The sequence below is a fragment of the Macaca fascicularis genome, chromosome 10, assembly GCF_037993035.2.
Source record: "Macaca fascicularis isolate 582-1 chromosome 10, T2T-MFA8v1.1".
In the NCBI taxonomy this organism is placed as follows: Eukaryota; Metazoa; Chordata; class Mammalia; order Primates; family Cercopithecidae; genus Macaca; species Macaca fascicularis.
Window position 1 is genome coordinate 51211774 of NC_088384.1, and position 27212 is coordinate 51238985.

General features: G+C 39.6%; 2 pseudogenes; one reads left to right on the forward strand and one right to left on the reverse strand.

The window, feature by feature from the left end:
* Positions 1-14150: 14150 nt before the first annotated feature.
* LOC135965518 (complex I assembly factor TMEM126B, mitochondrial pseudogene) lies at positions 14151-14870 on the forward strand (annotated as a pseudogene).
* An 8195-nt stretch (positions 14871-23065) lies between these two features.
* Positions 23066-25847, reverse strand: LOC135965517 (mediator of RNA polymerase II transcription subunit 28 pseudogene; annotated as a pseudogene).
* Between the last annotated feature and the right edge of the window lie 1365 nt (positions 25848-27212).

Genomic DNA, 27212 nt, shown 5'->3' on the forward strand with positions numbered 1-27212 from the left:
TAATTTTAATTAGATTAACAGAAAGGTATTCTGGTGTTTAATAACAGTGACAGAATGGGCTATTGATTTTAGTTTCTTTCTCTTTGTCTCTTTCCCCTTTTTAAAATATTTTACTTTTTAGTCTCTTTGGAATCCCAAAGATAGAGTTTTAAGAATTAAACAAAACACTCACAGAAACTGCCAATGCTAGGATGAAATATATTGTTACTGTGCTTTGGGATTAAAATAAGGAACTACAGTTTACAGAACTTTTATACTGATACACAGACACTAAAAAGGGAAAGGGTTTGGATGAGAAGTTCTGCTATGCAATCAAGAATCTCAGCCACTCATTTCTGTAGGAGCTGCAGGAGCTCCCTGTAAAGAGAGGTTAGGGAGAATGTAGCTTCAGAGTTTCTCCATTTTTTCCAGAGGTTCCCCCAAAAGGTCATGACAGTTTATAAGAATGCTTCACTTGTGAAAAACAAATATCAAAGTCTTCTTGTAAATTATATTTAAGGACAAATCTTCATTCCATGTTTAATTTATTTAGCATTTTATATGTGCAAATGTGTAAAATATCATCACCTAAAGCTATATAACATGTTCTATTTCTATACTGTGATTACAGGTTTATAATTCTGGAAAGATGTACAGAACAAAAGATTTACGTTTTTAATCACTTTAAGTGCACGGTTTTGTGGCATTAAGTATATTTGCACTGTTGTGCAACAGTCACCACCATAGACCTCCAAAACTTGTCTTCTCCAACTAAAACTCTGTACTCATTGAACACCAACTTCCTATTCCTCTCCCTACCCCTTCCCGTAGCAATCACCATTCTACTTTCTGTCTCTACAAATTTCACAAAGTATCTCACAGAAATGGCATGATATAGAATGTTTGAATTTCTCGAACTGGCTTATTTCACTTGGCATATCTTCAAGTTTCATCTATTTCATAGCATGTTCAGAATGTATTTTAAGGCCGAATATTATGACGTTGCCGTATATACCACATTTTTTTAACTACTCATCCATCAATATTCACATGGGCTGCTCCTTCCCTTTGATTATTGTGGATAATATTGCTCATGGACACACTGCACAAACATCTGTTTGGTCCCTGCACTCATTTATTTTGGATATGGATTTGCATTTTAATACAAAGGAGAAATTATGCAGCTTTTTTGAAGTGTCCAAATGAAAAGGAGCACAGCATCAGTAAAATATTAGAAAGTAGATTATTGGAAAAAGTAGGGAGAGAATTGAACCAAAATTTAATAAGCAGTGTAAGAGAGTTTCAAGAGGAGGGAAAAAATCGACAATATAAACAGAGAATTAAATAGTGAAAGGTCGATGTTTAGAAAATTGTCACATGTACCCATATGTTGCCTGTGAGCTGATATTTACATTATTGTTTTATTCCAGGTTTACAAAAGTCAGTGCAATATGAGAGTTTCATGATGCTAAATAAACTGAAACATGATACATATTTTGATGTATTGTCCTTGAGAGCAGGCTGGTGGTAATTAGTGCAATTTTAAATTATGATATGATAGTGGAGTCAATCTGCCAAACTGAAAAAAATGTATATATACAATGTGTATACGTTTCTCAAAACCCCGTTTTATCATACAATTAAATTATGATTTAAAGCTACCTGACAATTACTGGAGGAAAAAATGAAACATTTACATTAATATTACCATAATTTTGATATTATTGCAAATATCAAAGCGTGTAGTACTTAGGGATAAACCTGCAAGAAAAAGAAACGTTTGAAAACTACGAAACTACAAAATATTGTTAAAATAAATAAGAGACCTCAATCAATGGAATGTATGAGTCATAAATCTCAATACTGTTAAAATGTCTATTCTTCCCACATTGATCTATAAGAATTCCAATCAAATCACAGCTGTATTCCTTATTTTAGAAATTGAGAAACTAAAATTCTGAAATGTATGTCGATGGGTAGAGGACCTATAAAGGCAAATTACTTTGAAAGGAAACAATTACTTAGAATTTTTTTCCTATTTCTGTGAAGAATATCATTGGTATTTTCAGAGGGATTGCATTGAATGCGTAAATTGCTTTGAGTAGTATTGTCATTTTAACAATATTAATTCCTCCACACCATGAGCATGGAATATCTTTTCATTTTTGTCTTCTTCTATTTCTTTCATCAGAATTTTATAGTGTTCCTTTGTTCTTTGTATGGACCCTTCCTTCCTTCCTTCCTTCCTTCCTTCCTTCCTTCCTTCCTTCCTTCCTTCCTTCCTTCCTTTCTTTCTTTCTTTTTTTTTTTTGATGGAGTCTCGCTCTGTTGCCAGGCTGAAGTACAGTGTCACGATCTCAGCTCACTGCAACCTCCACCTCCCAGGTTCAAGCGATTCTCCTGCCTCAGCCTCCTGAGAAGCTGGGACTACAGGCGCATGCCACCATGCATGACCAGCTCAATTTTTTTTTTTTTTGTATTTTTAGTAGAGGCGGGGTTTCACCATGTTGGCCAGGATGGTCTGGAACTCCAGACCTTGTGATCCACCCACCTCCACCTCCCAAAGTGCTGGGATTACAGGTGTGAGCCACCGTGCCCGGCCTTGTATAGATATTTCTTCTCTGATTAGATTGATTCCTAGGTGTCTTATGTATTTTGTAACTATTGTAAATGGGATTGCTTTCTTTCTTTTTTTTTTTTTTCTTTGAGATGGGGTTTTGATCTTGCTGCCCAGGCTGGAGTGCAGTGGCCCGATTTCAGCTCACTACAACCTCCGCCTCCCAAGTTCAAGCGATTCTCCTGCCTCGGCCTCCCGAGTAGCTGGAATTACAGGCATGTGCCACCATGCCTGGCTAATTTAGTATTTTTAATAGAGACAGGGTTTCTCCATGTTGGTCAGGCTGGTCTCGAACTCCTGACCTCAGATGATTTGCCCACTTTGGCCTCCCAAAGTGCTGGGATTACAGGCATGAGCCACCATGCCTGGCCCTGCTTTCTTGATTTCTTTTTCAGATCAGTCACTGTTGACATATATAAATGCTCCTGATTTTTGTATGTTGTTTTGTACCCTGCCACTTTACTAAATTCATTTATCAATTCTAATAGTGTTCTTGGTGGAGTCTTTAGGTTTTTGTAATTATAAGATCATGTCATCTGGAAACAAGGCTAGTTTGACTTCTTCCTTTCCAATTTGGATGCCCTTCATTTCTTCTCTTGCCTAATTGCTCTGGCCAGGACTTCTGGTATTATGCTGAATAATAGCAGTGAAAGTAGGCATCCTTATCTTGTTATAGCCTTTAGAGAAGGGCCTTCAATTTATCTGTATTGAGTATGCTATTAGCTATGGGTGTGTCATACATGGCCTTTATTATTTTGAGGTAGTTTCTCCTATACCCTTTTTGATGAGTTTTTTTTTTTTTTTAAATCATATAAGGATGTTGAGTTTTATCAAATACTTTTTTGGCATCCATTGAAGTAATGGTTTTTGTTATTGACTCTGTTAATGTGATTGTATCATGTTTGTTGGTTTGCATGTGTTGAACCATCTTTGTATCCCTGGAATAAATTCCACTTGATCATGGTGAATGACTTTTTCAATGTGTTGTTGAATTTTGTTTGCTACTATTTTGTTGAGGATTTTTACATTATGTTTATCGTTGATACTGGCATGTAGTTTTCTTTTTTTGGTTGTGTCTTCCTCTCATTTTGGTATTAGGGTAACTTACGCTGCCCTTGTAGAATGAGTTTGGAAGTATTCCTTCCTCTTCGGTTTTTTTGAGGAGTTTGAGTAGGATTGGTATTAGTTCTTTAATGATACAATTCAGCAGTAAATCCATCAGGTTCAAGGCTTTTCTTTGATGGGAGACTTTTTATGATGGCTTGGATCTTATTGGTTTGTTGAGGTTTTCTATTTCTTCATGGTTGAATCTTGGTAGGTTTTATAGGTTCAGGACTTTATCCATTTCTCTTAGGTTTTGAAATTTGTCGTATAGTTGTTCATAATAGTGTTGTAGTCTCAGCGATGCACGAAGATGTAACAGTCTCTTCTTGTCTGAGATAACACCTGGAGTTCTTTGTCCTACCTCCAAGATGATTAAGGAGTACAGACACAAAGGTCAGGTTAGAGCAAAAGTTTAATAAGCGAAAGAAGAAAGCTCTTTGCCAGCAGAGAGGGGGTCAAGTGGGGTGCCCACTATGAGGCTGGGCTCCCAGGTTTTATGGACTGGGAAGGGGAAGGAATGTGCTTAGTTCCTGGGCTGTCTTGGAGAACACGTGACTCAGCTTGGCCCAGGGACCTTGGCCGACCGACCAGTCAGGAGCTGAAATGATGATTCATAGCTGCTGCTCAGCTTGGCCCAGGACCTGTCAGAAGCTGAATTGAAAGCTTGGCCCAGGACCTTAGCCTGGGACCAATCAGGGGTTGAAGTGATAATTCATAGAAGCCGGACTTACAGTCCAAATAAAGGAAAATAGAGTGCCCACTAGAACCCACCGAAACCCACTGTGCCCATGCCCACAAAAGGAGAAGGAACTTTTTCTCAGAACCTGCTGGGTATACAATGGACAAAGGCATTTCTGTGCCAGGCCTTGTTCTCTTATCTGAGTGAGCTGGAGGTTTGTGCAGGTTTGTATCCAAAAGGGCCAGAGGTTTTACTATCTGTGCCACCATGGGCATGTCTCTAGGCACAGCACCCTGTGTTAGTTCCCTTATCAGCCTAAATTTTTTCTCAGGCTGCTTTTTTGCTTTTTTTTTTTACTTTCTTTCTTTTTTTTTTTTTTTTTTTTTTTGAGAGGGAGTCTTGCTCTGTCGCCAGGCTGGAGTGCAGTGGCGCGATCTCAGCTCACTGCAACCTCTGCCTCCCAGGTTCAAGCGGTTCTCCTGCCTCAGCCTCCAGAGTAGCTGGGATTACAGACGCGCGCCACCACGCCCAGCTAATTTTTGTATTTTAATAGAGACGGGGTTTCACCATGTTGGCCAGGATGGTCTCGATTTCTTGACCAGGTGATCCACCTGCCTCCTCCTCCCAAAGTGCTGGGATTACAGGCGTGAGCCACCGCTGGCCTCTCAGGCTGCTTTTTATGTTATGTGAGAATGAGGCATTGACCATGGGCCAGGGATTCTCTGGCACCCTTCCCTTGTTATCTATCTAAGGCAAGCTAAATAACTCCTTTCAAATAGTATCTAATAATCCTTTCTAAGGTCTCAGTTGTTGTATCTCCTTTCTCATTTCTGATTTTATTTATTTGGATCTTCTCTTTTTCTCTTAGTCTAGATAAAGTTTTGTTGATTTTGTTTATCTTTTCAAAAAACAAGGTCAGGCATGGCGGCTCAGGCCTGTAATCCCAGCATTTTGGGAGGTTGAAATGGGCAGATTACTTGAGCTCATGAGTTCAAGACCAGCCTGGGCAACATGGCGAAACCCCATCTCTATAAAAAATGCAAAAATTAGCTGAGTGTAGAGGGGCACACCTGTAGTCACAGCAATTTGGTGGGAGGATGGCTTGAGTTTGGGAGGTGGAGGTTGCAGTGAGCGGGGATGGTGCCACTGTACTCTAGCCTGGGCAATAGAATGAGACCCTGTCTAAAAAACAAAAAACAAAAACAAAAACAAAACAAAACAAAAAACAAACCACCAAACTACCTTTTCATTTTGTTGATTTCTTTTCATTTATTTCTGCTCTGATCTTTATTGTTTCTTTCCTTCTACTAATTTTGGGTTTGGTTTGTTCTTGCTTTTCTAGTTTCTTGAGGTGTATCGTTAGGTTGTTTTATTTGTTTTTCCTCTTTTTTGATATAGGCATTAGTTGCTATAAACTACCCTCTTAGTATTGCTTTTCCTGTATCCCATAGGCTTTGGTATGCCATATTTCCATTTTCATTTGTTTCAAGAAATTTTAAAATTTCCTTTTTCTAGGCCAGGTGTGGTGACTCACTCCTGTAATCTCAGTGCTTTGGGAGGCCAAGGTAGGTGGATCTCTTGAGTCCAGGATTTCGAGACTTGCCTGGACAACATGGCAAAAACAGTCTTTACAAAAATAAAAATAAAAAATTAACCAAGTGTGGTGGCACATGCCTGTGGTCCCAGCTACTCAGGAGGCTAAGGCAGGGAGATCACTTGAGCCTGAGAGTTTGAGGCTGCAGTGAGCAGTGATCACATCACTGTACTCCAGCCTGGGCAATGGAGCAGGACCCTGTCTCAAAAGAGAAAAAAAAATTTATTCTTTTATTTTTTTCTTAAGAGATGATCTTGCTATGTTGCCTATACTGTGTTGCCTGGACATAGCTCATTACTGATCAGCATGCAAGTTTTGACCTGCCCTGTTTCCAACTTGGGCCACTTCCCAGTCTCCTTGGGCAACTTGATGATCCCCTGCTCCCAGGAGGTCACTGTATTGATGCTGAAATTAGTGTGGACACTTAATTGACATACCACACTATAGCCCAGAACTCCTAGATACAAGTGATCCTCCAGCCTCAGCCTCTTGAGTAACTTGTACAAAGGCATGTACCACTGCACCAGCTCTTTCTTAACTTTTTCTTTGACCCATTGGTCATTCAGGAGCATGTTGTTTAATTTCCATGTGTTTGTGTATTTTTCTGAGATTCCTCTTGTTATTGATTTCTGTAGTTTTATTCCATTGTGGTCAGAAAATATACTTGATATGATTTCTATTTTTTCAAATAGAAATCAGACTTGTTTATTTTTAATAGAAATCAGACTCGATACAGACTTGGTTTGTGGCTTAAGGTATGGTCTACTCTGGAGAATGTTCCTTGTACTGGTAAAACTGCTGCATTTGATAGCAGTTGGGTGAATTTTTTTTTTTTTTTTTTTTTGTCACCCAGGCTGGAGTGCAATGGTATGACCTCAGCTCACTGCAACCTTTGCCTCCTGGGTTCAAGCAATTCTCCTGCCTCAGCCTCCCGAATAGCTGGTATTACAGGCATGCACCACTACACCTAGCTAATTTTTTTTTTGTATTTTTAGTAGAGATGGGGTTTCACCATTTTGTCCAAGCTGGTCTCGAACACCTGACATGAAGTGATCCTCCCACCTTGGCCTCCCGAAGTGCTGAGATTACAGGAGTGAGCCACCATGCCCAGCCGAAATTTTCTTTAAATGTCAGTTAGACCTATTAGATCTTGTGTAGTTTAACTGCCATTTATTTGTTAATTTTCCATGTGGATGATCTGTCCATTACTGAGAGTGAGGTGTTAAAAGCCTCTACTATTATTGTATTATAGTCTAACTTTCTCTTTGGAGCTATTAATGTTTGCTTTATATACTTGGGAGCTCTGGTGTTGGGTGCACAAATTTATTTATTTATTTATTCATTTTTATTTTTTTCGAGACAGAGTCTTGCTCTGTCGCCCAGGCTGGAGTGCAGTGGTGCAATCTCTGCTCACTGCCATCTCTGCTCACTGCAAGCTCCGCCTCCCAGGTTCACGCCATTCTTCTACCTCAGCCTCCCAAGTAGCTGGGACTACAGGCACCCACTACCACGCCCGGCTAATTTTTTGTATTTTTAGTAGAGACGGGGTTTCGCCGTGTTATCCAGGATGGTCTGGATTTCCTGACCTCATGATCCGCCCACCTCGACTTCCCAAAGTGCTGGGATTACAGGTGTGAGCCACCGTGCCCGGCCAGGTGCACAGATATTTATAACTGTTATATTCTCTTCCTGAACTGATGCCTTTATCATTACATAGTGACCCTCCTTTTCTTTTTTATAGTCTTTGATTTGTAGCATATTTTATCTTATATAAGTATAGATAGTCCTGCTTTTTAAAATTTTCCATTTGCATGGAATATCTTTTTCCACCCCTTCACTTTCGGTCTACATGTGTCTTTAGAGGTGAAATGGGTTTCCTGAAGGTAGCATGTAGTTGGTTTTTGCTTCTTTATCCATTCAGTCACTCATGTCTTCTAGCTGGAGAAGTGAGAACATTTACATTCAGTGTTATTATTGATAAGTAAGGACTTACTACTGCTATTTTGTTGCTTGTTTTCTGGTTGTTTTGAGACTTGTCTCTTTCTTCCTTTCTTACTGTCTTCCTTTGTGATTAAGTGATTATCTCTTGGCATGTTTTAATTTGTTGCTTTTTACTTGTAGTGGATCTATTATAAAAACTGTGCTGTGGTTACCATGAAGCTTACAAAACAGTTTTTATAGATATGAGTTATTTAAAAGAGATGACAACTTATCTTAGATCCCAAATAACAGAAACAAAAAAGTCCAAAACCCCCACAAAAGTTTTACAGTTTAATTCCTACCCCCACGTTTTAACTTTTAGTTGTCTCAAATTTATACTTTTTTTTTTTGAGATGGAGTCTCACTCTGTCTCCCAGGCTGGAGTGCCGTGGTGCGATCTCAGCTCACTGCAACCTCTGCCTCCCCGGTTAGAGCAATTCTTCTGCATCAGCCTCCCGAGTAGCTGGGATTACAGTTGCCCGCCACCACACCCAGCTAATTTTTGTACTTTTAGTAGAGATGGGGTTTTGCCATGTTGGCCAGGCTGGTCTCAAACTTGTGACTTCAGGTGATCTGCCAGCGTCAACCTCCCAAGCTGCTTGGATTACAGGCATGAGCCAATGCTCCCGGCCAATTTATACATTTTTATGTAAAATAATAAGTTTTCTTTTGCATGTTAGTGTTTTTTTCTTTCAGGCTGAAGAACTGTCTTTAGCATTTCTTGCAAGAAGGGTCTGGTGGTGGTGAATTCTATCTGGGAAATACTTTATCTCCCCTTAATATTTTAATGACAGTTCAGTTGGATACGATATCCTTGGATGACAGTTTTTATTTCTTTGAGTACTGAAAATGTCATTCCACTCCCTCCTGTCCGGTATGATTTCCATTGAGAAGTCTGTTGCCAGACATATTGGAGGTCTTTTATATGTTGTTTCTTATTTCTCACTGGTTTTAGGATCTTCTCTTTGTCCTTGACCCTTGAGGTTTGCTTATTAGATGACTTGGGATAGTCTTGTTGGGTTGAATCTGTTTGATGTTCTAATGCCTTCTTGCACCTGGATATTTACCTCTTTCTCCTGTTTTTGGCATTTTCTGTTATCACTTCTTTGAAGATTTCTACCCCTTGCTCTTGGTCAGCTTCCTCTTGAACATCATTCTTAGATTTGGTCTTTGGAGGTAATTTTCTCTATCTTCTTTCTTTCTTTTATTGAGGCAGAGTTTTGCTCTGTTGTCCAGGCTGGACAACACGTGGCACAATCATGGTTCACTGCAGCCTCAACCTCCTGGGGTCAAGCAATCCTCCCACCTACAGGTGCCAGCCACCACCCCAGCTGAATTATTGTATTTTTAGTAGAGATGGGTTTTCACCACATTGGCCAGGCTAGTCTGGAACTCCTGACCTCAAGTGATCCGCCCACCTCGGCATCCCAAAGCACGGGGATTACAGGCTTGAGTCACCACTTGCCCAGCCAAAACTGCTATTTTGAATTCCTGGTCAGAGAGCTCACAAGTCGCCATCTAGATAGGGTCACGCTCTGGATTTTTGCTTTGCCCTTTTGGGGAGGTCATATTCCTCTGTTTGCTGTTGTTTCTTGTGGGCATATATCTATGTTTTTTGCAATAGAGGATTAGTTATTTATTCTAGTTTTCTCTGGCTTGTTTTGCTTTTTATTGAACATACTTGCTTAGTGAATTGTCACTGCCTCCTGTGGCTCTAGGTGGCGCATTAAGCCCAGGTTTAACTCTTCTAAGTGATCAGAGTTCTGCCTGTCTTAAATGGAGGAGGTCCTAAAGAGATTACCCTAGCAGTGAGGAAAGATTGTCTAGGTGTTCGTGTCCAGGGGACCTGGGGAACTCCCTCCTGCAGCATGGTGCTGGTGAACAGACACCCTGATTTGGCAACCCCTTTGGCTGAGTTACAAAGCGGTTTCTGAGGCTGGGGATGGTAGTCCTGCCTACCCTGTTTGTTTCTGCCTGTCCTTAGGGTTAGTTTTCTGTTCAGGCAGTCACGAGGCTACCCATGGGTTAAAGCATGGAGAGGTCTCCTGCCTGGGAATCCAAGAAGTTGGAGGAGTGGTTGACCACCTCAATTTCACTTTTTCCATTGTAGAAACCATGAGCTGTGGGGAGACTGGTGCCAGGTGTAATAGGGGGAGGGGCATCATGGATATGGAAGTCTAATTCTCCTGTCCTTTGCTTGAAGTTTTTCCCCTTCTCTGTGGCCCTGGGAACGGTCTCGCCCTTGTACCTGAGCTCTGGGTTGTTGCTGGGGAGGATTTTGGAGGTGCATATTTGGTTTTGGTTTTCTGTGGTGGGGATTGACGCCAACTTGGAACTTCTTGTCATGTGTTTTTAAACACATCTATTTATAAGTGTAATATAAATAGTAAAAAAAAAGTATATTTTGTATGTTTTCTTTACATATATAATTTAGTAGATGTTTTAAAATAAAAATGAGACGATATTAAAGAGTATGAAACAGTAGAAAAATTAAAATGAGATGAAATACAAACAGTTGATTTCTGTGTATGTGTATATACATACACACACTTTCCTTTTAGATACTACAGTTTACTCTAAAACATGAAAATTCAGAAGACCTTATTAGGTACTTGGTTTCAAAAATAAACTATAAATTTGAAAAGGCAGAAGTAATGCCTTCCAAATGACACTGACCATAATGCCGAAATTTAAAAGTGAAAGATAACAAAAAATATATCCATTTGGACATTGAAAACATACATTGGAGTCTTAGCTTAAAGAAGAAGTAAAAGTAAAAACTGCAGCATAAAGAAAGGAAATGACATTCAGTGTACAGTTTAGAAACTTAAAGGTATTTTGATAGAAACAAAAAGAAGCAAATAAATGAGTTTAATACAAATGTAAGAAGCTGGAAAAGGACCAAAAGGCCAGGCATAGTGGTTCATACCTGTAATTCCAGCATTATGGGAGCCTGAAGTGGGAAGATCACGTGGAGCAAGGAGTTCAAGACCAGCGTGGGCAACAGAGTGAGACCCTGTCTCTACAAAAAGTACAAAAATTAGTCAAGCGTGGTGGTGCTTGCTTATAGTCCCAGCTAATTGGGAGGTTGAGGCAGGAAAGGATCATTAGAGCCCATAAGTTCGAGGCTGCAGTGAGTTGTGATCACACCATTGTATTCCAGCCTAGGTGACAGAGCAAGACCAAAAAAAAAGAAAAAAGAAAAAAAAAAAAAAGAAAGAAAGGGAAAACAATAAAATAGCTCAAAGAAGTTACCAAGAAAATAAGTAAACATAAAAGTGCAGGTTAACAAACTACAAAACAAAGAAGAGAAGTGAATTAGTGATCAAGGAAACAGAAAGCTAGTTATTTGATGAAAATGAAAATAGAAAAATATTTGGCAAGAATAGTTATAAAATAACATGAGAAACAAAAATGGCTGGGCATGGTGGCTTACACCTGTAATTCTAGCACTTTGGGAGGCCAAGGCAGGAGGATCACTTGGAACAGCCTGGGCAACATAGCAAGTCCCCCATCTCTTAAAAAAAGAGAAAAAGAAAAAGAAAGCCAAAAGTAAGACATAAACACAGATGTGGAGGAGAGTATGTAATTGTAAAGAAATAGAATATAATCTTTGGTAAGAATAAAATTAGGAGAAAGGTATGTGCTTCTCTAGGAAGGACATGCCTGTTATTAAAAAATGTTTAAAGAATAAGGAAAACCTTTGATTCACTAAACTGCAAGTCACTTCTCGGTAGTTTCAAACAGCACTTACTTTTTTGTGTCGGTATTGTTTATTTGGAATTTTCCTCTATAGTTTGTTTAAATATCAGTAAAGATCTGAATGGCACTGTGTTTTTACTTCATCATTTGTACATAGGATGTTCACTCATTGTTGAAGAAAGCATTTTGTTTAGGAGAGAGTGTCTGTGTACTGTGGTGTACGATGGTAGATGTAATTATCACTGAAGGTCACTGAAATGTGAAAATCCCTGGTAATGTCTTGACAGCTGTGTGGAAATAAAACTGTCAAATGGGAACAGTCAGGGCCTACTTAGAAAGTGCTTGCTAAAGCAAGAGAGTCAGCCACTTTTGACAAAGTGGGAAAGCTTTGTAGTGAACAAAAGGGAAGGCGTCAGATGTGCTGTTGACTGCAGGCTATTGACATGGGACACTGGAAGTGTCTAATAAGCATTGAGGCATCTCATATGATTGGCTATGGGAGTACATTTGGCTTTCTCTGCTTGGTCCTGAGTTCAAAGCTGGGGCACAAATTAGAGAAGCTGCATCACTGCCCTTTCCTGACTGGTGTGGGTTGGTTGCTACAGCAGTTTCTGGTTTGCCTTTCTGAGCTGATTGCTGCAGAGGGTGTGGGTCAGACCCTGCTCAGATTCCCACTGACAAATGCAGGCTTGGGAGTGAATGGAGAGGAAGCCATTTAATTGTGGGGCCAATGAGTCTCTGCCTTAATCATGGGATTTGACATTCAGTGTTCTATACACTGATTGACTGATTTCTTTCTTTATTGAAGTCAGATTTATATAATATAAAACTAACCATTGTAAAGAGAATGACTCAGTGGCAGTTGGTAGATTCACAATGTTGCTCAATTATCACTTCCATCTAGTTCCAAACAATTCCATGTCAAAATATAGCTGTGTACCTACCTGTTAAGCAGCTCCTTCTTATTTCTCACTCCTCCTAGCCCCAGACAACTACCAGTGTTCTTTTCATCCATATGGATTTACTTACTCTGAATGTTTTAAATGGAATCATACAATATGTGACCTTTTGTGTCTGTCTCTTTTCCCTAAGCATAATGTCTTCAAGGTTCATCCATATTGTAACAGATGTTATGATTACTTTCTTGTAATTTTCTTTCTCTTTCTCTTTTCTTTTCTTTCCTTTTTTTTTTTTTTTTTTTTTTTTTTTTTTTTTTTTTTTTTTGACACAGGATCTCACTGTGTACTCAAGCTGGAGTGCAGTGGTGCAATCTTGGCTCACTGCAGCTTTGACCTCCCAGGCTCAAGAAATCCTCCCACCTCAACCTCCTGAGTAGCTGGGACTACAGGTACATACCACTACACTTGACTAATTTTTTTTGTTTTTTTGTAGAGACAGGGTTTCACGATGTTGCCTAGGCTGGTCTCGAACTCCTGAGCCCAAGTGATCCTCCTACCTTGAACTCCCAATGTGCTGGGATTACAAGCATAATAAGCCACTGTGCCTGGCCACTCTCTTGTAATTTCCTTTCAACCTTTAAGTATATTTTTCTCCTGGGAGTATGGGAAGAACAGTATGGTGATCTGGGCACTCTTTTTGTTTGGAAACATCTGGAATTATCCAAAAACATGAAAGGTAAGGCACTGGTTCCAAGCTTTCTAGGTACAGACTGGAAACTAGTCAAAGCGTTAAGACATACGGGACTCAATGACCCTACTATTAATGCTTTTGCTTTTGGAGCCATTCCCAATCCTGCATACATTTGTTAGTGACAAGTCTGGTGGGTTGCCCAGGATATGTCTATTTTGAGAGATTCTGCAGTGGGCCTGGGACAGAGAGGGAAGCACTGAGCCTTGGGAGGGTGAACCAGAGGGTGCAGTCTGCTCTCCTGTCCTTTCAGGGAACTTTCCAGTTCTATCTGTTGCATGCCTCCCATTTAGAATCTAATGATCCAGAATTCATATTTATTTAAGTACTTACCATTTGAGTTCTCATGTAGTATGGCAGTTTTATGTCTCCTGTAAAGCATTCAAAAATTTAAAGACCACTAAATCAAACTTTAAAACTTCTGTGTATCACCGGATATGGTGGCTCATGCCTGTAATCACTTGAGGTAGATCACCTGAGGTCAGGAGTTCAAGACCAGCCTGGCCAACATGGTGAAACCCTGTCTCTACTAAAAATACAAAAAATTAGCTGGACGTGGTAGCACATGCCTGTAATCCCAGCTACTCAGAAGGCTGAGGCAGGAGAAATGCTTGAACCTGGGAGGCGGAGGTTGCAGTGAGCCGAGATTGCACCACTGTACTTCAGTCTGGGCAACAGAGTGAGGTTGTCTCAAAAAATAATAAATAAATAAATAAATAAATAAAACCACTGTGTATCAAAGAATATAATTTATAAAGTGAAAAGGCAACATACAGTGTAGGAGAAAATATTTACAAATCATATATCTGATAAGGGGTTTATGTGCAGAATGTATAAAGAATACCAAAATGGCAGTGTTCGGGTATGAGGCTGGGGCTAAGCTGAGGGATTCAGGTGTGGTGCGGGTAGGAACTGAGGAAGCGCCCAAGGATGTCAAGATGACCGCATCTATGCATGGTCAACCCAGTCCTTCTCTAGAAGATGCAAAACTCAGAAGATCAGTGATCATAGAAATCATAGAAAAACATTTTGACTACCTTAGAAAAGAAATGACACCAAATATATATCAAATGGCATCATTTGGGACAACAACTGGTTTCTCTGGAATATTCTCAAACTTCCTGTTCAGATGCTGCTTCAAGATAATATAAGCAAGGAAAACTGTGTTTTCAGAAGCTCACTGATTGGCATAGTTTGTGGTGTTTTCTACCCCAGTTCTTTGGCGTTTACTAAAAATGGACGTCTGGCAACCAAGTATCATACCGTTCCACTGCCACCAAAAGGAAGGGTTTTACTCCATTGGATGATGCTTTGTCAAACACAAATGAAATTAATGGCGATTCTTCTAGTCTTTCAGATTATGTTTGGAATATTAAATGGTCTACACCATTATGCAATATTTGAATGGACACTTGAGAAAACTATACATGAAGAGTAACCAAAAAAATGAATGGTTGCTAACTTAGTAGAATGAAGTTTTTATAAAGAGGACTCAGGCATTGCTGAAAGAGTTAAAAGTAACTGTGAACAGATAATTTGTTTCTGTGCCTTTTGCCTGGTATATAGCAAATACTAAAAAAAATTCAATAATTCAATCAATATAAGTTTCATCTTACATATAAGTTACAGGTTTTATCTCCTGATAGTGTGTCCATTTTGCTTGGTACATAACAGATAATAAATATTCAGTATCAATAAATGTAATAATAATTTAAAAAAAGAATTACAACTCAACAACAAATAACATTAAAAATAGCAAAGGACTTGAATAGACATTTCATCAAAGATGATATACAAATGGCCCAGAAGCATATGTAAAGATGCTGACCATCACTGATCATTAAAGACATGCAAGCCAAAATTCTGTTGGGATACCACCTCATACCTATTAGGATGGCTACTACAAGAAAAACAGAAAATAACAAGTTTTGGTGAGGACGTGAGCATATTACAACCCCGTGCGCCTTTTTGGGGATTGTAAATGGTGCCACTGCTTTGGAAAGCAACATGGAAATTCCTCAAATAATTAAAACTGCCATATGATCCAACAATCCCACTTCTGGGTGTATACCCAAAATAATTGAAAGCGGGGTATTGAAGGGATGTTTACACACCCATGTTATAGCAGCACTATTCAGAACAGCTAAGAGACAGAAGCAACCCAAATGTCTATCAACATATGAATGGATAAGCAAAATGTGACACATTTTTCCCTCAGTATCTGTAGGGGATTAATTCCAGGATACTCTGCAGATACAAAAATCCACAAATGCTCCAATCCCTTATATAGTGTGGCATAGTATTTGCATATAATCTAGGCACATTTTCCCATATACTTTAACAGCGGTCCCTAACTGTTTGGCACCAGGGACCGGTTTTGTGGAAGACAATTTTTCCACAGACAGGGTCAGGGGGATGGTTTTTGGATGAAACTGTTCCACCTTAGATCATCAGGAATTAGTCTGATTCTCATGAGGAGTGTGCAGCCTAGATCCCTTGCGTGTGCAGTTTAGAATAGGGTTCATGTTCCTATGAGAATCGAATGCCACTGCTGATGTGACTGGAGGTGAGGCTCAGGCGGTAATAATTGCTGGCTTCTTTGTTCATCTCCTGCTCTGTGGCCCGGTTCCTAACAGGTTAAGAACTGGTACCCATCCATGGCCTGGGGCTTGGAACCACTGCTTTGAATCCTAGGTTACTTATAATACCTAGTACAGTGCCTACATATAACTTTATTAGTGTGGATTTGACTTAGTATTTGACTCAGGGAAAATTCAAGTTTTGCTTTTTGGAACTTTGTGAAATTTAATGTATTTTTGAATATTTTAAATCTGAGTTTGGTTAAATCCACAGACACAGAACCCATGGATATGGAAGGCCCATAATATATACACAATGGAATATTATACAGACTTAAAAAGGAAGGTAATCCTGTCTCATGCTCCAACATGGATGAATCTTGAGTGCTAAGTGAAAGAAGCCAGTCACAAAATGACTGTTTGATTTCACTTACATGAGTAATCTAAAGTAGAAAAATTCATAGAAACAGAAAATAGAATGGTATTTACTAGGGTGTGGAGGGAAGGGGAAAAATGGAGAGTTGTTTAATGGCTATAGAGATTCCATTTTGCATGATGCAAAAGTTCTGGGGATCTGTTCCACAACATTGTGAATGTATTTAATGGTACTAAAATATATGCTTAAAAATGACCAAGTTGGTAAATTTTGTTGTGTGTTTTAATATAATTTTTTTTGAAACAGGGTCTCACTCTGTTGCCCAGGCTGGAGGACAGTGGCACCATCTTGGCTGACTGCAACCTCAGCCTCCTGAGCTCAGGCGACCCTCCCACTTCAGCCTCCCAAGTAGCTGGGACTACAGGCATGCACCACCACACCCAGCTAATTTTTATATTTTTTTGTAGAGATGAGGTTTTGCTATGTTGCCCAGGTTGGTCTTGAATTCCTAGGCTCAAGCAATCCTGCCTCAGCTGGGATTACAGGCATGAGCTACTGCATCCAGCCTGCAATTTTTAAAACATCAAAATAAATGTAAAGGCTACGTCTTAGATATTTTTTTTAACCAATTAAAAATAGTAAAATTTTCTCTTATAGCACAGTGGTCATGCCTGTAATCCTAACACTTTTGGAGGCTGAAGTGGGAGGATCACTTGAGCCCAGGAGTTTGCGACCAGCCTGGGCAACATAGGGAGACCCTCGTCTCTACAAAAAATGCAAAAATTAGCCAGGCATGGTGGCGTGTGCCTGTAGTCCCAGCTACTTGGGAGGCTGAGGAGGGAGGATCACCTGAGTTTAGGAGGTCAAGGCTGCAGTGAGCCAAGATTGCACCACTGCACTCCAGCCTGGGTGACAGAGCAAGTCCCTGTCTCAAAAAATAAAGTAGTTTAAAAAGTATAAGCCAAATTGTGAGTGAATGAGAGAGAGACAAGTGGGGGTTGGGTGGGAGATGTGTGTGTGTGTCTAGATAAATATTTGATCAGTTTGTGGAGGCAAATGAATTTCATCATCAGGGAAGATTTATTGGAGAAAGTTTTGCCATGGTGAGGGTATTTCCTTGGGATAGGAATGAAGTAGGGAAATACTAATTTGTGACTCTGGTTATTTAAATTATTCAATGACAATCTGTTTAGATGTCTTTGCATAGATAATGCAAATTAGATTGGGAATTGCCAGAATTTGGTGCCTGAACTATATAATTTTTAAATTTTTTAGATGAGAACATAATTTCTATTTCCAGCTCTATTCAGACACTGAAGACTTAGGTTGGCCAATTCAAGGTCACTTCTTTTTTTTTTTGAGACGGAGTCTTACTCTGTCACCCCGCTCTGTCACCCAGGCTAGAGTGCAGAGTGCAGTGGCACGATCTTGGCTCACTGCAAGCTCCACCTCCTGGGTTCACGCCATTCTCCTGGCTCAGCCTCCCAAGTAGCTGGGACTACAGGCGCCTGCCACCACACCTGAATAATTTTTTGTATTTTTAGTAGAGACGGGGTTTCACCATGTTAGCCAGGATGGTCTCGATCTCCTGATCTTATGATCCGCCCACCTCGGCATCCCAAAGTGCTGGGATTACAGGCGTGAGCCACTGCACCTGGCCACCTCTTTTTTTTGTATTTGCATTTTGCAACTTTGTTGAATTTATTTATTAGTTCTAACAGTTTTTTTGTGTGGAATCTTCTACATATAACATCATAATTACAAACAGAGATGATTTTTCTTCCTTTCAAAATTGGATACCTTTTCTTTTTCTTGCCTAATTGCTCTGGCTAGAAATTCCAGTACTATGTTGAATAGAAGAGATAAAAGCGAACATTCCTGCCTTGTTCCTGCTCCTAGAGGAAAAACTTTCGTCTTTCACTGTTAAGAATGATGTGAGCTGTGGGTTTTTATAGATGGCCTTTATTATGTTTCCTTTACAGAAACTACCTTCCCATGACATAGTTTCCTTTTATTCCTAGTTTATTTAATTTTTTTAATCATAAAGAGGTGTTGAATTCTGTCAAATGATTTTCTTGCATCAATGGAGATGTTTATGTGGTTTTCTCCCTTCAATTTGTTAATGTAGTATATTGCATTGATTGATTTTTGTATACTCAATTATCCTTGCATTCCAGGAATAAATCCCACTTGGTCATGGAGTATAATCCTTTTAAATTAATTTATTTATTTATTTGAGACAGGGCCTCGCTTTGTCACCCAGGCTGGAGTGCAGTGGCACCATCTTGGCTCACTGCAACCTCCATCTTCCGAGTTCAAGCGATTCTCATACCTCAGCCTCCCAAGTAGCTAGAACTATAGGCGTGCACCACCATGCCCAGCTAATTTTTGTATTTTTAGTAGAGATATGGTTTCGCCATGTTGACCAGGCTGGTCTTGAACTCCTGAGCTCAAGTGATTCGCCCGCATTGGCCTCCCAAAGTGCTGGGATTACAGGCGTAAGCCACTGTGCCTGGCCTAATCCTTTTTTAAAAATAACATTTTATTGAGGTATAATTTACATACTTTGAAATTTAACCATGGAAAGTATTCAGTTTGATGAGTTTTAGTTCATACAGTTGTGCAGTGATCATCATAATTTAGTTTAGAGCACTTCCTTCACTCCCAAAAGTTCACTTTGTAGTCATTCTTCATCTGACCTTCCCACCCCTAGGCAACAACTAATATACTTTCTATTTTTAAGATTTGCCTTTCTGGAAATTTAGTAAGTAAACTCATACAATTTGAGGTATTTTATGTCTGGTTTCTTTGTTTAGCATAATAGTTTCCTTTAAAAGTTTTATTGATACATAATAATGATACATATTTATGAAGTACATGTGATATTGGAATGTATACATACAATACGAAATGATTAAATCAGAGTACTTAGGCTGTTTTTGTCTACGTTTACTGTTTTTGTGTTGGGAACATTTCAAATCTTCTTTTTTAGCTATTATGACATATACAATATATTGGTGTTAACTATAGCCAACCTACTGTGCTATCAAACACTAGAACATATTCCTTCCATCTAACTCTATGTTCCCATGCATTAACCAATGACTTTTCATTCCCCTAGGCCTGCCCTGTTCCCAACCTCTGGTAACCATCATTTTACTTTCTACCTCCATGAGATCAACTTTCTTGTCTCCTACATATGAGTAAGAATATGTGATGCTTGTGTTTCTGTCCCTGGCTTATTTCACTTAACATAATGACCTCCAGTTCCATCCATTTTGGTGTAGAATAACAGGATTTAATTATGTTTTTATGGCTGAATAATATTCCACTGTGTATATATAGGATATTTTATTCATTCATCCACTGATGGATACTTAGGTTGATTCCATGTTTTGGCTATTGTGAACAGTGCTACTACAATAAATATTAGGGTGCATGTATTCCTTTGGTATACTGATTTCTTTTTTTTTTTTCTTGAGAAGGAGTCTTGCTCTGTCACTCAGGCTGGAGTGCAGTGGCACGATCTTGGCTCACTGCAACCTCAGCCTCCCAGGTTCAAATGATTTTCCTGCCTCAGCCTCCCAAGTAGCTGGGATTACAGGTGTGCGTCACCACATCTGGCTATTTTTTGTATTTTTAGTAGAGACAGGGTTTCACCATGTTGGCCAGGCTGGTCTCGAACTCTTGACCTCAAGTGTTCCACCAGCCTCAGCCTCCCAAAGTGCTGGGATTATAGGCATGAGCCACCATACCCCGCCTGATTTCCTTTCCTTTGAATAGATACCAAGTTGTAGGATTGCTTCATTGTATGGCAGTTCGATTTGTAGTTTTAAAAAGAACCTCCGTATCATTTTCCATAATGGCTGTACTAATTTATCTTGCCTTTTTTTTTGTCACTTTATTGAATTTGTTTATTCTAAGTTTTTTGGTGAAGTCTTTACAATGTTCTATATTTAAGATCATCTTGTCTGTAAAGAGGTATAATTTGCCTTTCTGTTTTCCAATTTGGATGCCTATTTCTTTATCTTGCTTGATTCTAAGACTTCCACTACTATGTTAATAAGAGAGGTGAAAGTAGGCATTTGATTCATGTTTCAGTTCTTAGAGGAAAGACTTTCAGCTTTCCCCTATTCATTATGATGTTAGCTGTGGGTTTGTAATATGTGGCCTATATTATGTTGAGGTATGTTTTTTCTATGCCTAATTTGTTGACAGTTTTTATCAGGACGGAATGTTAACTTATATCAAATGCTTTTCCTGCATCTATTGAGAAGATCACAGTTTTTGTCTTTCAATCTGTTGATGTGATATATCACATTTATTGATTTGCATATGTTCAACCTCTTTTGCATCCCTGAGGTAGAGCCCATTGATCATGGTATCTTTTTGATGTGTTGCTAGGTTCAGTTTGCTAGTACTCTTGAAGATTTTTACTGTATGTTCGTAAGGGACTTTTTGGCTGTTGTTTCCTTGGTATCAGAGTAATGCTGGTCTCATAGATTAAGTTTGAAATAATTTCTGCCTCTTCATGTTTTTGGAATAATTTGAGAATTAATGTTAGTTGTTCTTTTGAAGTTGAATGTAGCAGCAATGCCATCTGGTCCTAGATTTTTCACTCTTGGGAGACTTTTTATTATGGATTCAATCTCGTTACTTATTATTAGTCTGTTCAGGTTTTTGTATGCCTTTTTTTTTTCAAGATTGAAAAATTTCTATTTATTTTAAAAAAACTTCTGAATTAAATAGGGAAATGGCAATAACTGGTATATACATTAATTCAAAATATTTTCACTGAGCACTAAATAGTTCACTGAGAATAGTTTCCAATCTTTTCACTAAAAACCCCTTTTAAAGAATGCCTAAAACTGGCCAGGCGTGATGGCTCAGGCCTGTAATCCCAACACTTCGGGAGGCTGAGATGGGCAGATCACGGTCAGGAGTTTGAGACCAGCCTGGCCAACACAGTGAAACCCCATCTCTACTAAAAAATAGAAAAAAAAAAAATTAGCTGGGCATAGTGGCAGGCACCTGTAATCCCAGATACTCAGGAGGTTGAGGCAGAATTGCTTGAACCTGGGAGGCTGAGATTGCAATGAGCCGAGATGGCATCATTGCACTCCAGCCCTGGCAACCGTGTGAGACTCTGTCTCAAAAAAAAAATAATAATAAAATAAAGAAAGGCCGAGTGCGTTGGCTCATGCCTGTAATCCCAGCACTTTGGGAGGCCAAGTTGGGTGGATCACAAGGTCAGGATTTCAAGATCAGCCTGGCCAAGATGGTGAAACCCCGTCTCTACTGAAAATACAAAAAATTAGCCAGGCGTGGTGGCACGTGCCTGTCATCCCAGCTACTCTGGAGGCTGAGGCAGAGAATTGCTTAAACCTGGAGGGACGGAGGTTGCAATGAGCCAAGATCGCGCCATCGCACTCCAGCCTGGGCAACAGAGTGAGACTCCATCTCAGAAAAAAAAAAAAAAAAAAAAAAAAGCCTAAAACTTAGTTTATTTAGGTCTTTAATCAAGAAATCTAAAGCTGCTAATCAGATTTTTGAATCACCATTAGATGACTAGGCTAACAACCTTGAGGTAATATAATGTGGGTTTTAAAAGCTTTGTTTAAACTATACATTCTAACAGACGGGATTCATTGGTCTCAGGCAATTAATCATAGGTTCAATGCCAGATACTGTATATACACAGACAAAACAGAGTAATAGCTATCATTTATAAGGATAAATAACATATGGTCCTGGTATATTCAAAGGGAATAATGTCTAATATTTATGGGTGTACAATTAGTGATGGGCAGGGAGACAGATACAAATGACTAACCCACAAGGGAGAACCTAAAAAGGACGATAGAAGAGATAAAAGTCCTGTGCCCTAGGGATGCAGCAGAAAAGGTGCTGGGAGGCTTTAGGGACCAGGTGGCATCTAGGTCAGATCAAGAGATGAATGGATGTCAGTGTGTGTGGGAGGGACCTTCAAGGCTGGAGAAAACAAAGTGAGCCAAACACTGAGCCACAGGAGTACTCCCTGCTCAGATGACAGTGAAGCATTTGTTCTGAGTAAAAAGACGTAATCTAATAAAAGACTGCATAAAACACTGGAAAACCTCACGCAATGAGAGCCTGAAACAATGCTTGTATTTCTTAACAGCAATTCAACAGAGTATCTGAGGTGGCCTGTGGAACGAACGAGAGAGCAAAATATCTTCCCAAAGGCAGAGGCGCCGCATGCTCTTGGTGGAGGTTAAGTAGCCAAGGATCGCACCCGCAAGCCCACCTCCACCCTGAGACCCCGGTCCCTTGGAATCAACTCCACAGCAAAAATCTTCTTAATGGAAAATCTCTCTCTTCCCAAAATGTAAAATAAAAACAATATAAGCAAACAAAACTGAAAACAAAAAAAGATAATCAGAGCAAGCTTTAGCCTCTCATACTTCACCTATGCCCCAACTGTCATGTTACTGAGAACAGGGTCTGCCCCATTACTTAAATGGATTCCTTATTGCAGAACATGACAAAATTTAGCATATCACTGATCCTACTATGTCCCTCCCTATAAAAAAAAAAAAAAAAAGTAAACCAACACCACACAAAATATAACCTTACCCTGAATAAAAGTCAGCCTCAACCTAAGGATCCTACCGTAATGTGACTACCCTAACCCAGGAAACCTTAATCCTATTCTGACCTATTCACACAAAAAATCCCCATTCTAAGAGCTTTGGACGCATTACAAACATGGTTGCATTAGATTCCTCTTCTGAAGTATTCTGAAGTCTTGAAACAGCAAATTTACATATTTTTCTATACTACCACTGAAGGGTAATTATCATAAAAGGCCTACAACCAAAATCCTAATCCCCTGATTCTCAGGCTATTGCAATTTTTTTTCCCTCAGATCAAATAATAGGAAATACACACAAAAAAATGAAAAGTCATACAAACATAAAAACACAGAATCTATAAGTGTCACCACACTGACAGTCTTAACTGTGCTAAAGAGAAAAAGAATTTGGTTTACTCAAGCTCTGGGCATTGTGTAAAGTACTTAAGACATTAACAGCTTATAAAAATAGTGAAAAAAATTTAGGTGGGAGCATAAAACTAACTCCTTCATTCAAAATCCCAAGTTCACGAGAAGGGATTTGTGGCTAACTGTCTGCACAGGGCGGCCTCAGACACCAGCCCAATCTTGGGCTGATGGCCTTGACCTTTGTGCTCAGGTCAGCTTCTGGGGTGCAGGGATGTTGGCAGATGCCTGCTTGAGGTACACGGAGGAGCCCTGAGGGCTGCTGGCTGGTGTTCTGTGCTGCACATTTGATGCCCTTCAGCCCCTGTTGCCAATGCCTCAGCTTTGTCAAGTGCTTCTGGACAGCGTGTGTTTCTGTTGTAATTCATTCCTTAGTTCTGAGATATCCTCTTTGGTAACTTGCTCTGGTGTCTGGACAAATAATTGCAATCGTTTTCTGTAGGAAAACATTCTGCCTGTGTTGCAATATCCAGAAACTCCTAGATATACTGATCAACACCAGTTTAAATGTTTTCCTGATCAATGCCATTGACATAGTAGTCCTCACTCACCAGAGAAGCTAAGCAAGCCTTGAAAGATGACTCCAACTCATCCACCCGGTACTGTTAGAAGGTCTCAGAGTATCTGGTGCTGCCTGAAGAAGTGAAGCCTGGCCCCGGAGCTCCAGTGTGGGTGGTGGGATCCCTGGTAGCTGCTAAGAGAACATATCACCTAGTGGAGCCACCATGTCTTGAATAGCCTGTATTTCTTTATGATTCAATCTTGTTATATAAAATGCATCTAGGAATTTATTCGTTTCCTCTAGGTTTTCCACTTTGTTAGTGTGTAGTTGCTTATAAGAGTCTCTAATGATCCTTTGCATTTTTGTGGAATCAGTTGTAATGTTTTCTTTTTCATTTCTAATTTTATTTATTTGAGCTTCCTCTTTGTATTGTTGGTTAGTCTGGCTACTGGTTTATTGATTTTCTTTATCTTAAAAAAAAATAAAACAAACAAACAAAAAAAACACACAACTTTCCCTGTGATTGTTTCCTTGTAGATTTTGTCTCTATTTTGTTTTATTCTGCTCTGATCTTTATTCTGTCTTCCTTTTACTAATTTGGGGTTTGGTTTTTCTTTCCTTGAGGTGTCTCATTAGGTTATTTGAAGTCTTTCTGCTTTTTGACTCTAGTTATTAATTGTTACAAATTTCCCTCATGGCAATGCTTTTGTTGTATCCCATAGGTTTTGAGATGTGTGTTTCCAACATTTTTTACTTGAAGAAATGTTTTTATTTCCTTCTTAATTTCTTCATTGACCATCATTCAGGAATATGTTAATTTTCATGTATTTGTAGTTTCTAAAGTTCCTCTTGTTATTGATACGTAGTTTTATTCCATTGTTGTCTGAGAAGATACTAGATGTGATTTAAATTTTTTTTTTTTTTTTTTTTTGAGATGGAGTCTCGCTCTATCGCCCACACTGGAGTGCAGTGGCGGATCTTGGCTCACTGCAAGCTCCACCTCGTGGGTTCATGCCATTCTCCTGCCTCAGTCTCCTGAGTAGCTGGGACTACAGGTGCCCGCCACCACGCCCAGCTAATTTTTTGTATTTTTACTAGAGACAGGGTTTCACCATATTAGCCAGGACGGTCTTGAACTCCTGACCTTGTGATCTGCCCGCCTCAGCGTCCCAAAGTTCTGGGATTACAGGCCTCAATTTTTAAAAATTTGTTGAGGCCAGGCTTGGTGGCTCATGCCTGTAATCCTGGTGTTTTGGGAATCTGAAGCTCCTCAAGTGGGAGGATTCTTTGAGGCCCAGAGTTTGAGACAAGACTGGGCAACATAGTGAGACACTGTCTCTACAAAACGTTGAAAATTAACTAGGCATTGTGGTGTGCACCTGTAGTCCTTATTACTTGGGAGGCTGAAGAGGGGATCATTTGAGCTCAAGAGTTCAAGGCTGCAGTGAGCTATGATAACAGCACTGCACTCCTGCCTGGATGACAGAGCGAGACCCTGTCTTTAAAAAAAAAAAAAAAGTTGAGACTTGTTTTGTGGCCTAATGTATTAGGTTTACCCTGGAGAATGTTCCATGTGATGATGAGAAGAATGTGTGTTCTATAGCTGTTGGATAAAAGATTCTGAAATATCTGTTAGGTCCATTTGGTCTAAAGTGCAGTTTAAATCCAATGTTTGTTGATTTTTCTGTTTAGATGATCCAATGCTGACAGTGGAGTGAAGTTCTCAATAGTTATTGTCTTGGAATCTTTATTTTTTATAGTATTTGCTTTATGTATCTGAGTGCTCTGTTGTTGGATACATATATATTTAGAGTTGTTATCTACTCTTACACTCCGATAGCATTTTTGCTATGAAGTGAATCTCCTGGGTTGGATGTTATATTACTTGGTATTTCATGTCTTTGGATCAGGCATGAGTAATAGTGCTGGCTGAGCCTTACAGGACTAGAAAGGCAAATCCATGTTTGGAATAAATCCAGGTATTTATCCCTGTGAGGCTGAATCACTGTTTTTTAGAGGCTGGCAGGTGGCTGATGTAGTCAGTTTGTCCCCAGGTAAATAGTTTATTTTCTTGAGGAATACTGTCATATTAGGGACTCAACTTTCTGCTGATACATGCTGGGTAGTTCTTGGCAATTTTTTTTTTTTTAGATGGAGTCTCGCTCTGTCACCCAGGCTGGAGTGCAGTGGCGCGATCTTGGCTCACTGCAAGCTCCACCTCCCGGGTTCACACCATTCTGCCTCAGCTTCCCGAGTAGCTGGGACTACAGGCACCCGCCACCACACCTGGCTAATTTTTTGTATTTTTAGTAGAGACTAGGTTTCACCATGTTAGCCAGGATGGTCTTGATCTCCTGACCTCGTGATCCACTTGCCTCGGCCTCCCAAAGTGCTGGGGTTACAAGTGTAATCCCAAATATAATTATGTATTTATATAATTATATTATATATATGTGTGTGTGTGTACATATGTATTTGTCGAGCTTTCCTGTTCATCATTATATTGTGCATTGCCCATTTAATCAGCACAATCAGTGAAATGACAGTTTCTACTTTGTTGCTCCTATTAGGATGTGTTTTTTTTTTAGAATGTTAGAAATGTTGCAGAAACTAATTCAACCTTTTGTTTTTGTTTTTGTTTTTGTTTAGACAAGGTCTCACTCTGTTGCCCAGACTTGAGTGCAGTGGTGTGGTCACAGCTCACTGCAGCCTCAACTCCCCAGCCTCAGGTGATCCTCCCATCTAAGCCTCCCAAGTAGCTTGGACTACAGGCATGTGCCACCACACCTGGCTAGTTTTTTGTAGAGATGGGATTTTGCCACTTTAGCCAGGCTGGTCTTGAACTCCTGCACTCAAGCGATCCACTCAACTTGGCATCAGAAAGTGTTGGGATTATAGGCATGAACCACTGTGTCTAATCTCTAATTCAACTGTTTTACTTCACTTCTCCATATGCACATTCTACCAGTGCACTAACTTCATGTTGAGTAAGAAACAGGGAAAAAGTAGCTATGAGTTGCCTTATGTTTCCAATCCCATCTGTGTGATCATTTTCCTGCTCAAAAGGAACTTGAGCAGGAAATGCGTTGACCAGGTTCCTTGGCTGTTTATGCTAAGATGTTGTCTTCTGAATTCAAATCAAATTCTGGGTCCAAATGGACAGTGGTGTCTCTTGGGGCTGTCAGTGTCCCTGATTACTCAGATGTAAATGTGTTTAATACGGAAGAGAAGCACAGAATTCTGGTGAACCCACAATGTATAGTGAAACTCAAAATGAGTATGAGGAAAGTTATGGAAGTTGAAGGGCAAGCATCACAAATACCGTTTACAAAAGGATAGGCATATTGCATGTATCTTCCCCGTGCTGGACAGGGGTTGTGTACAGCTATGTAGGGCACATGTGCATTAAGCTGG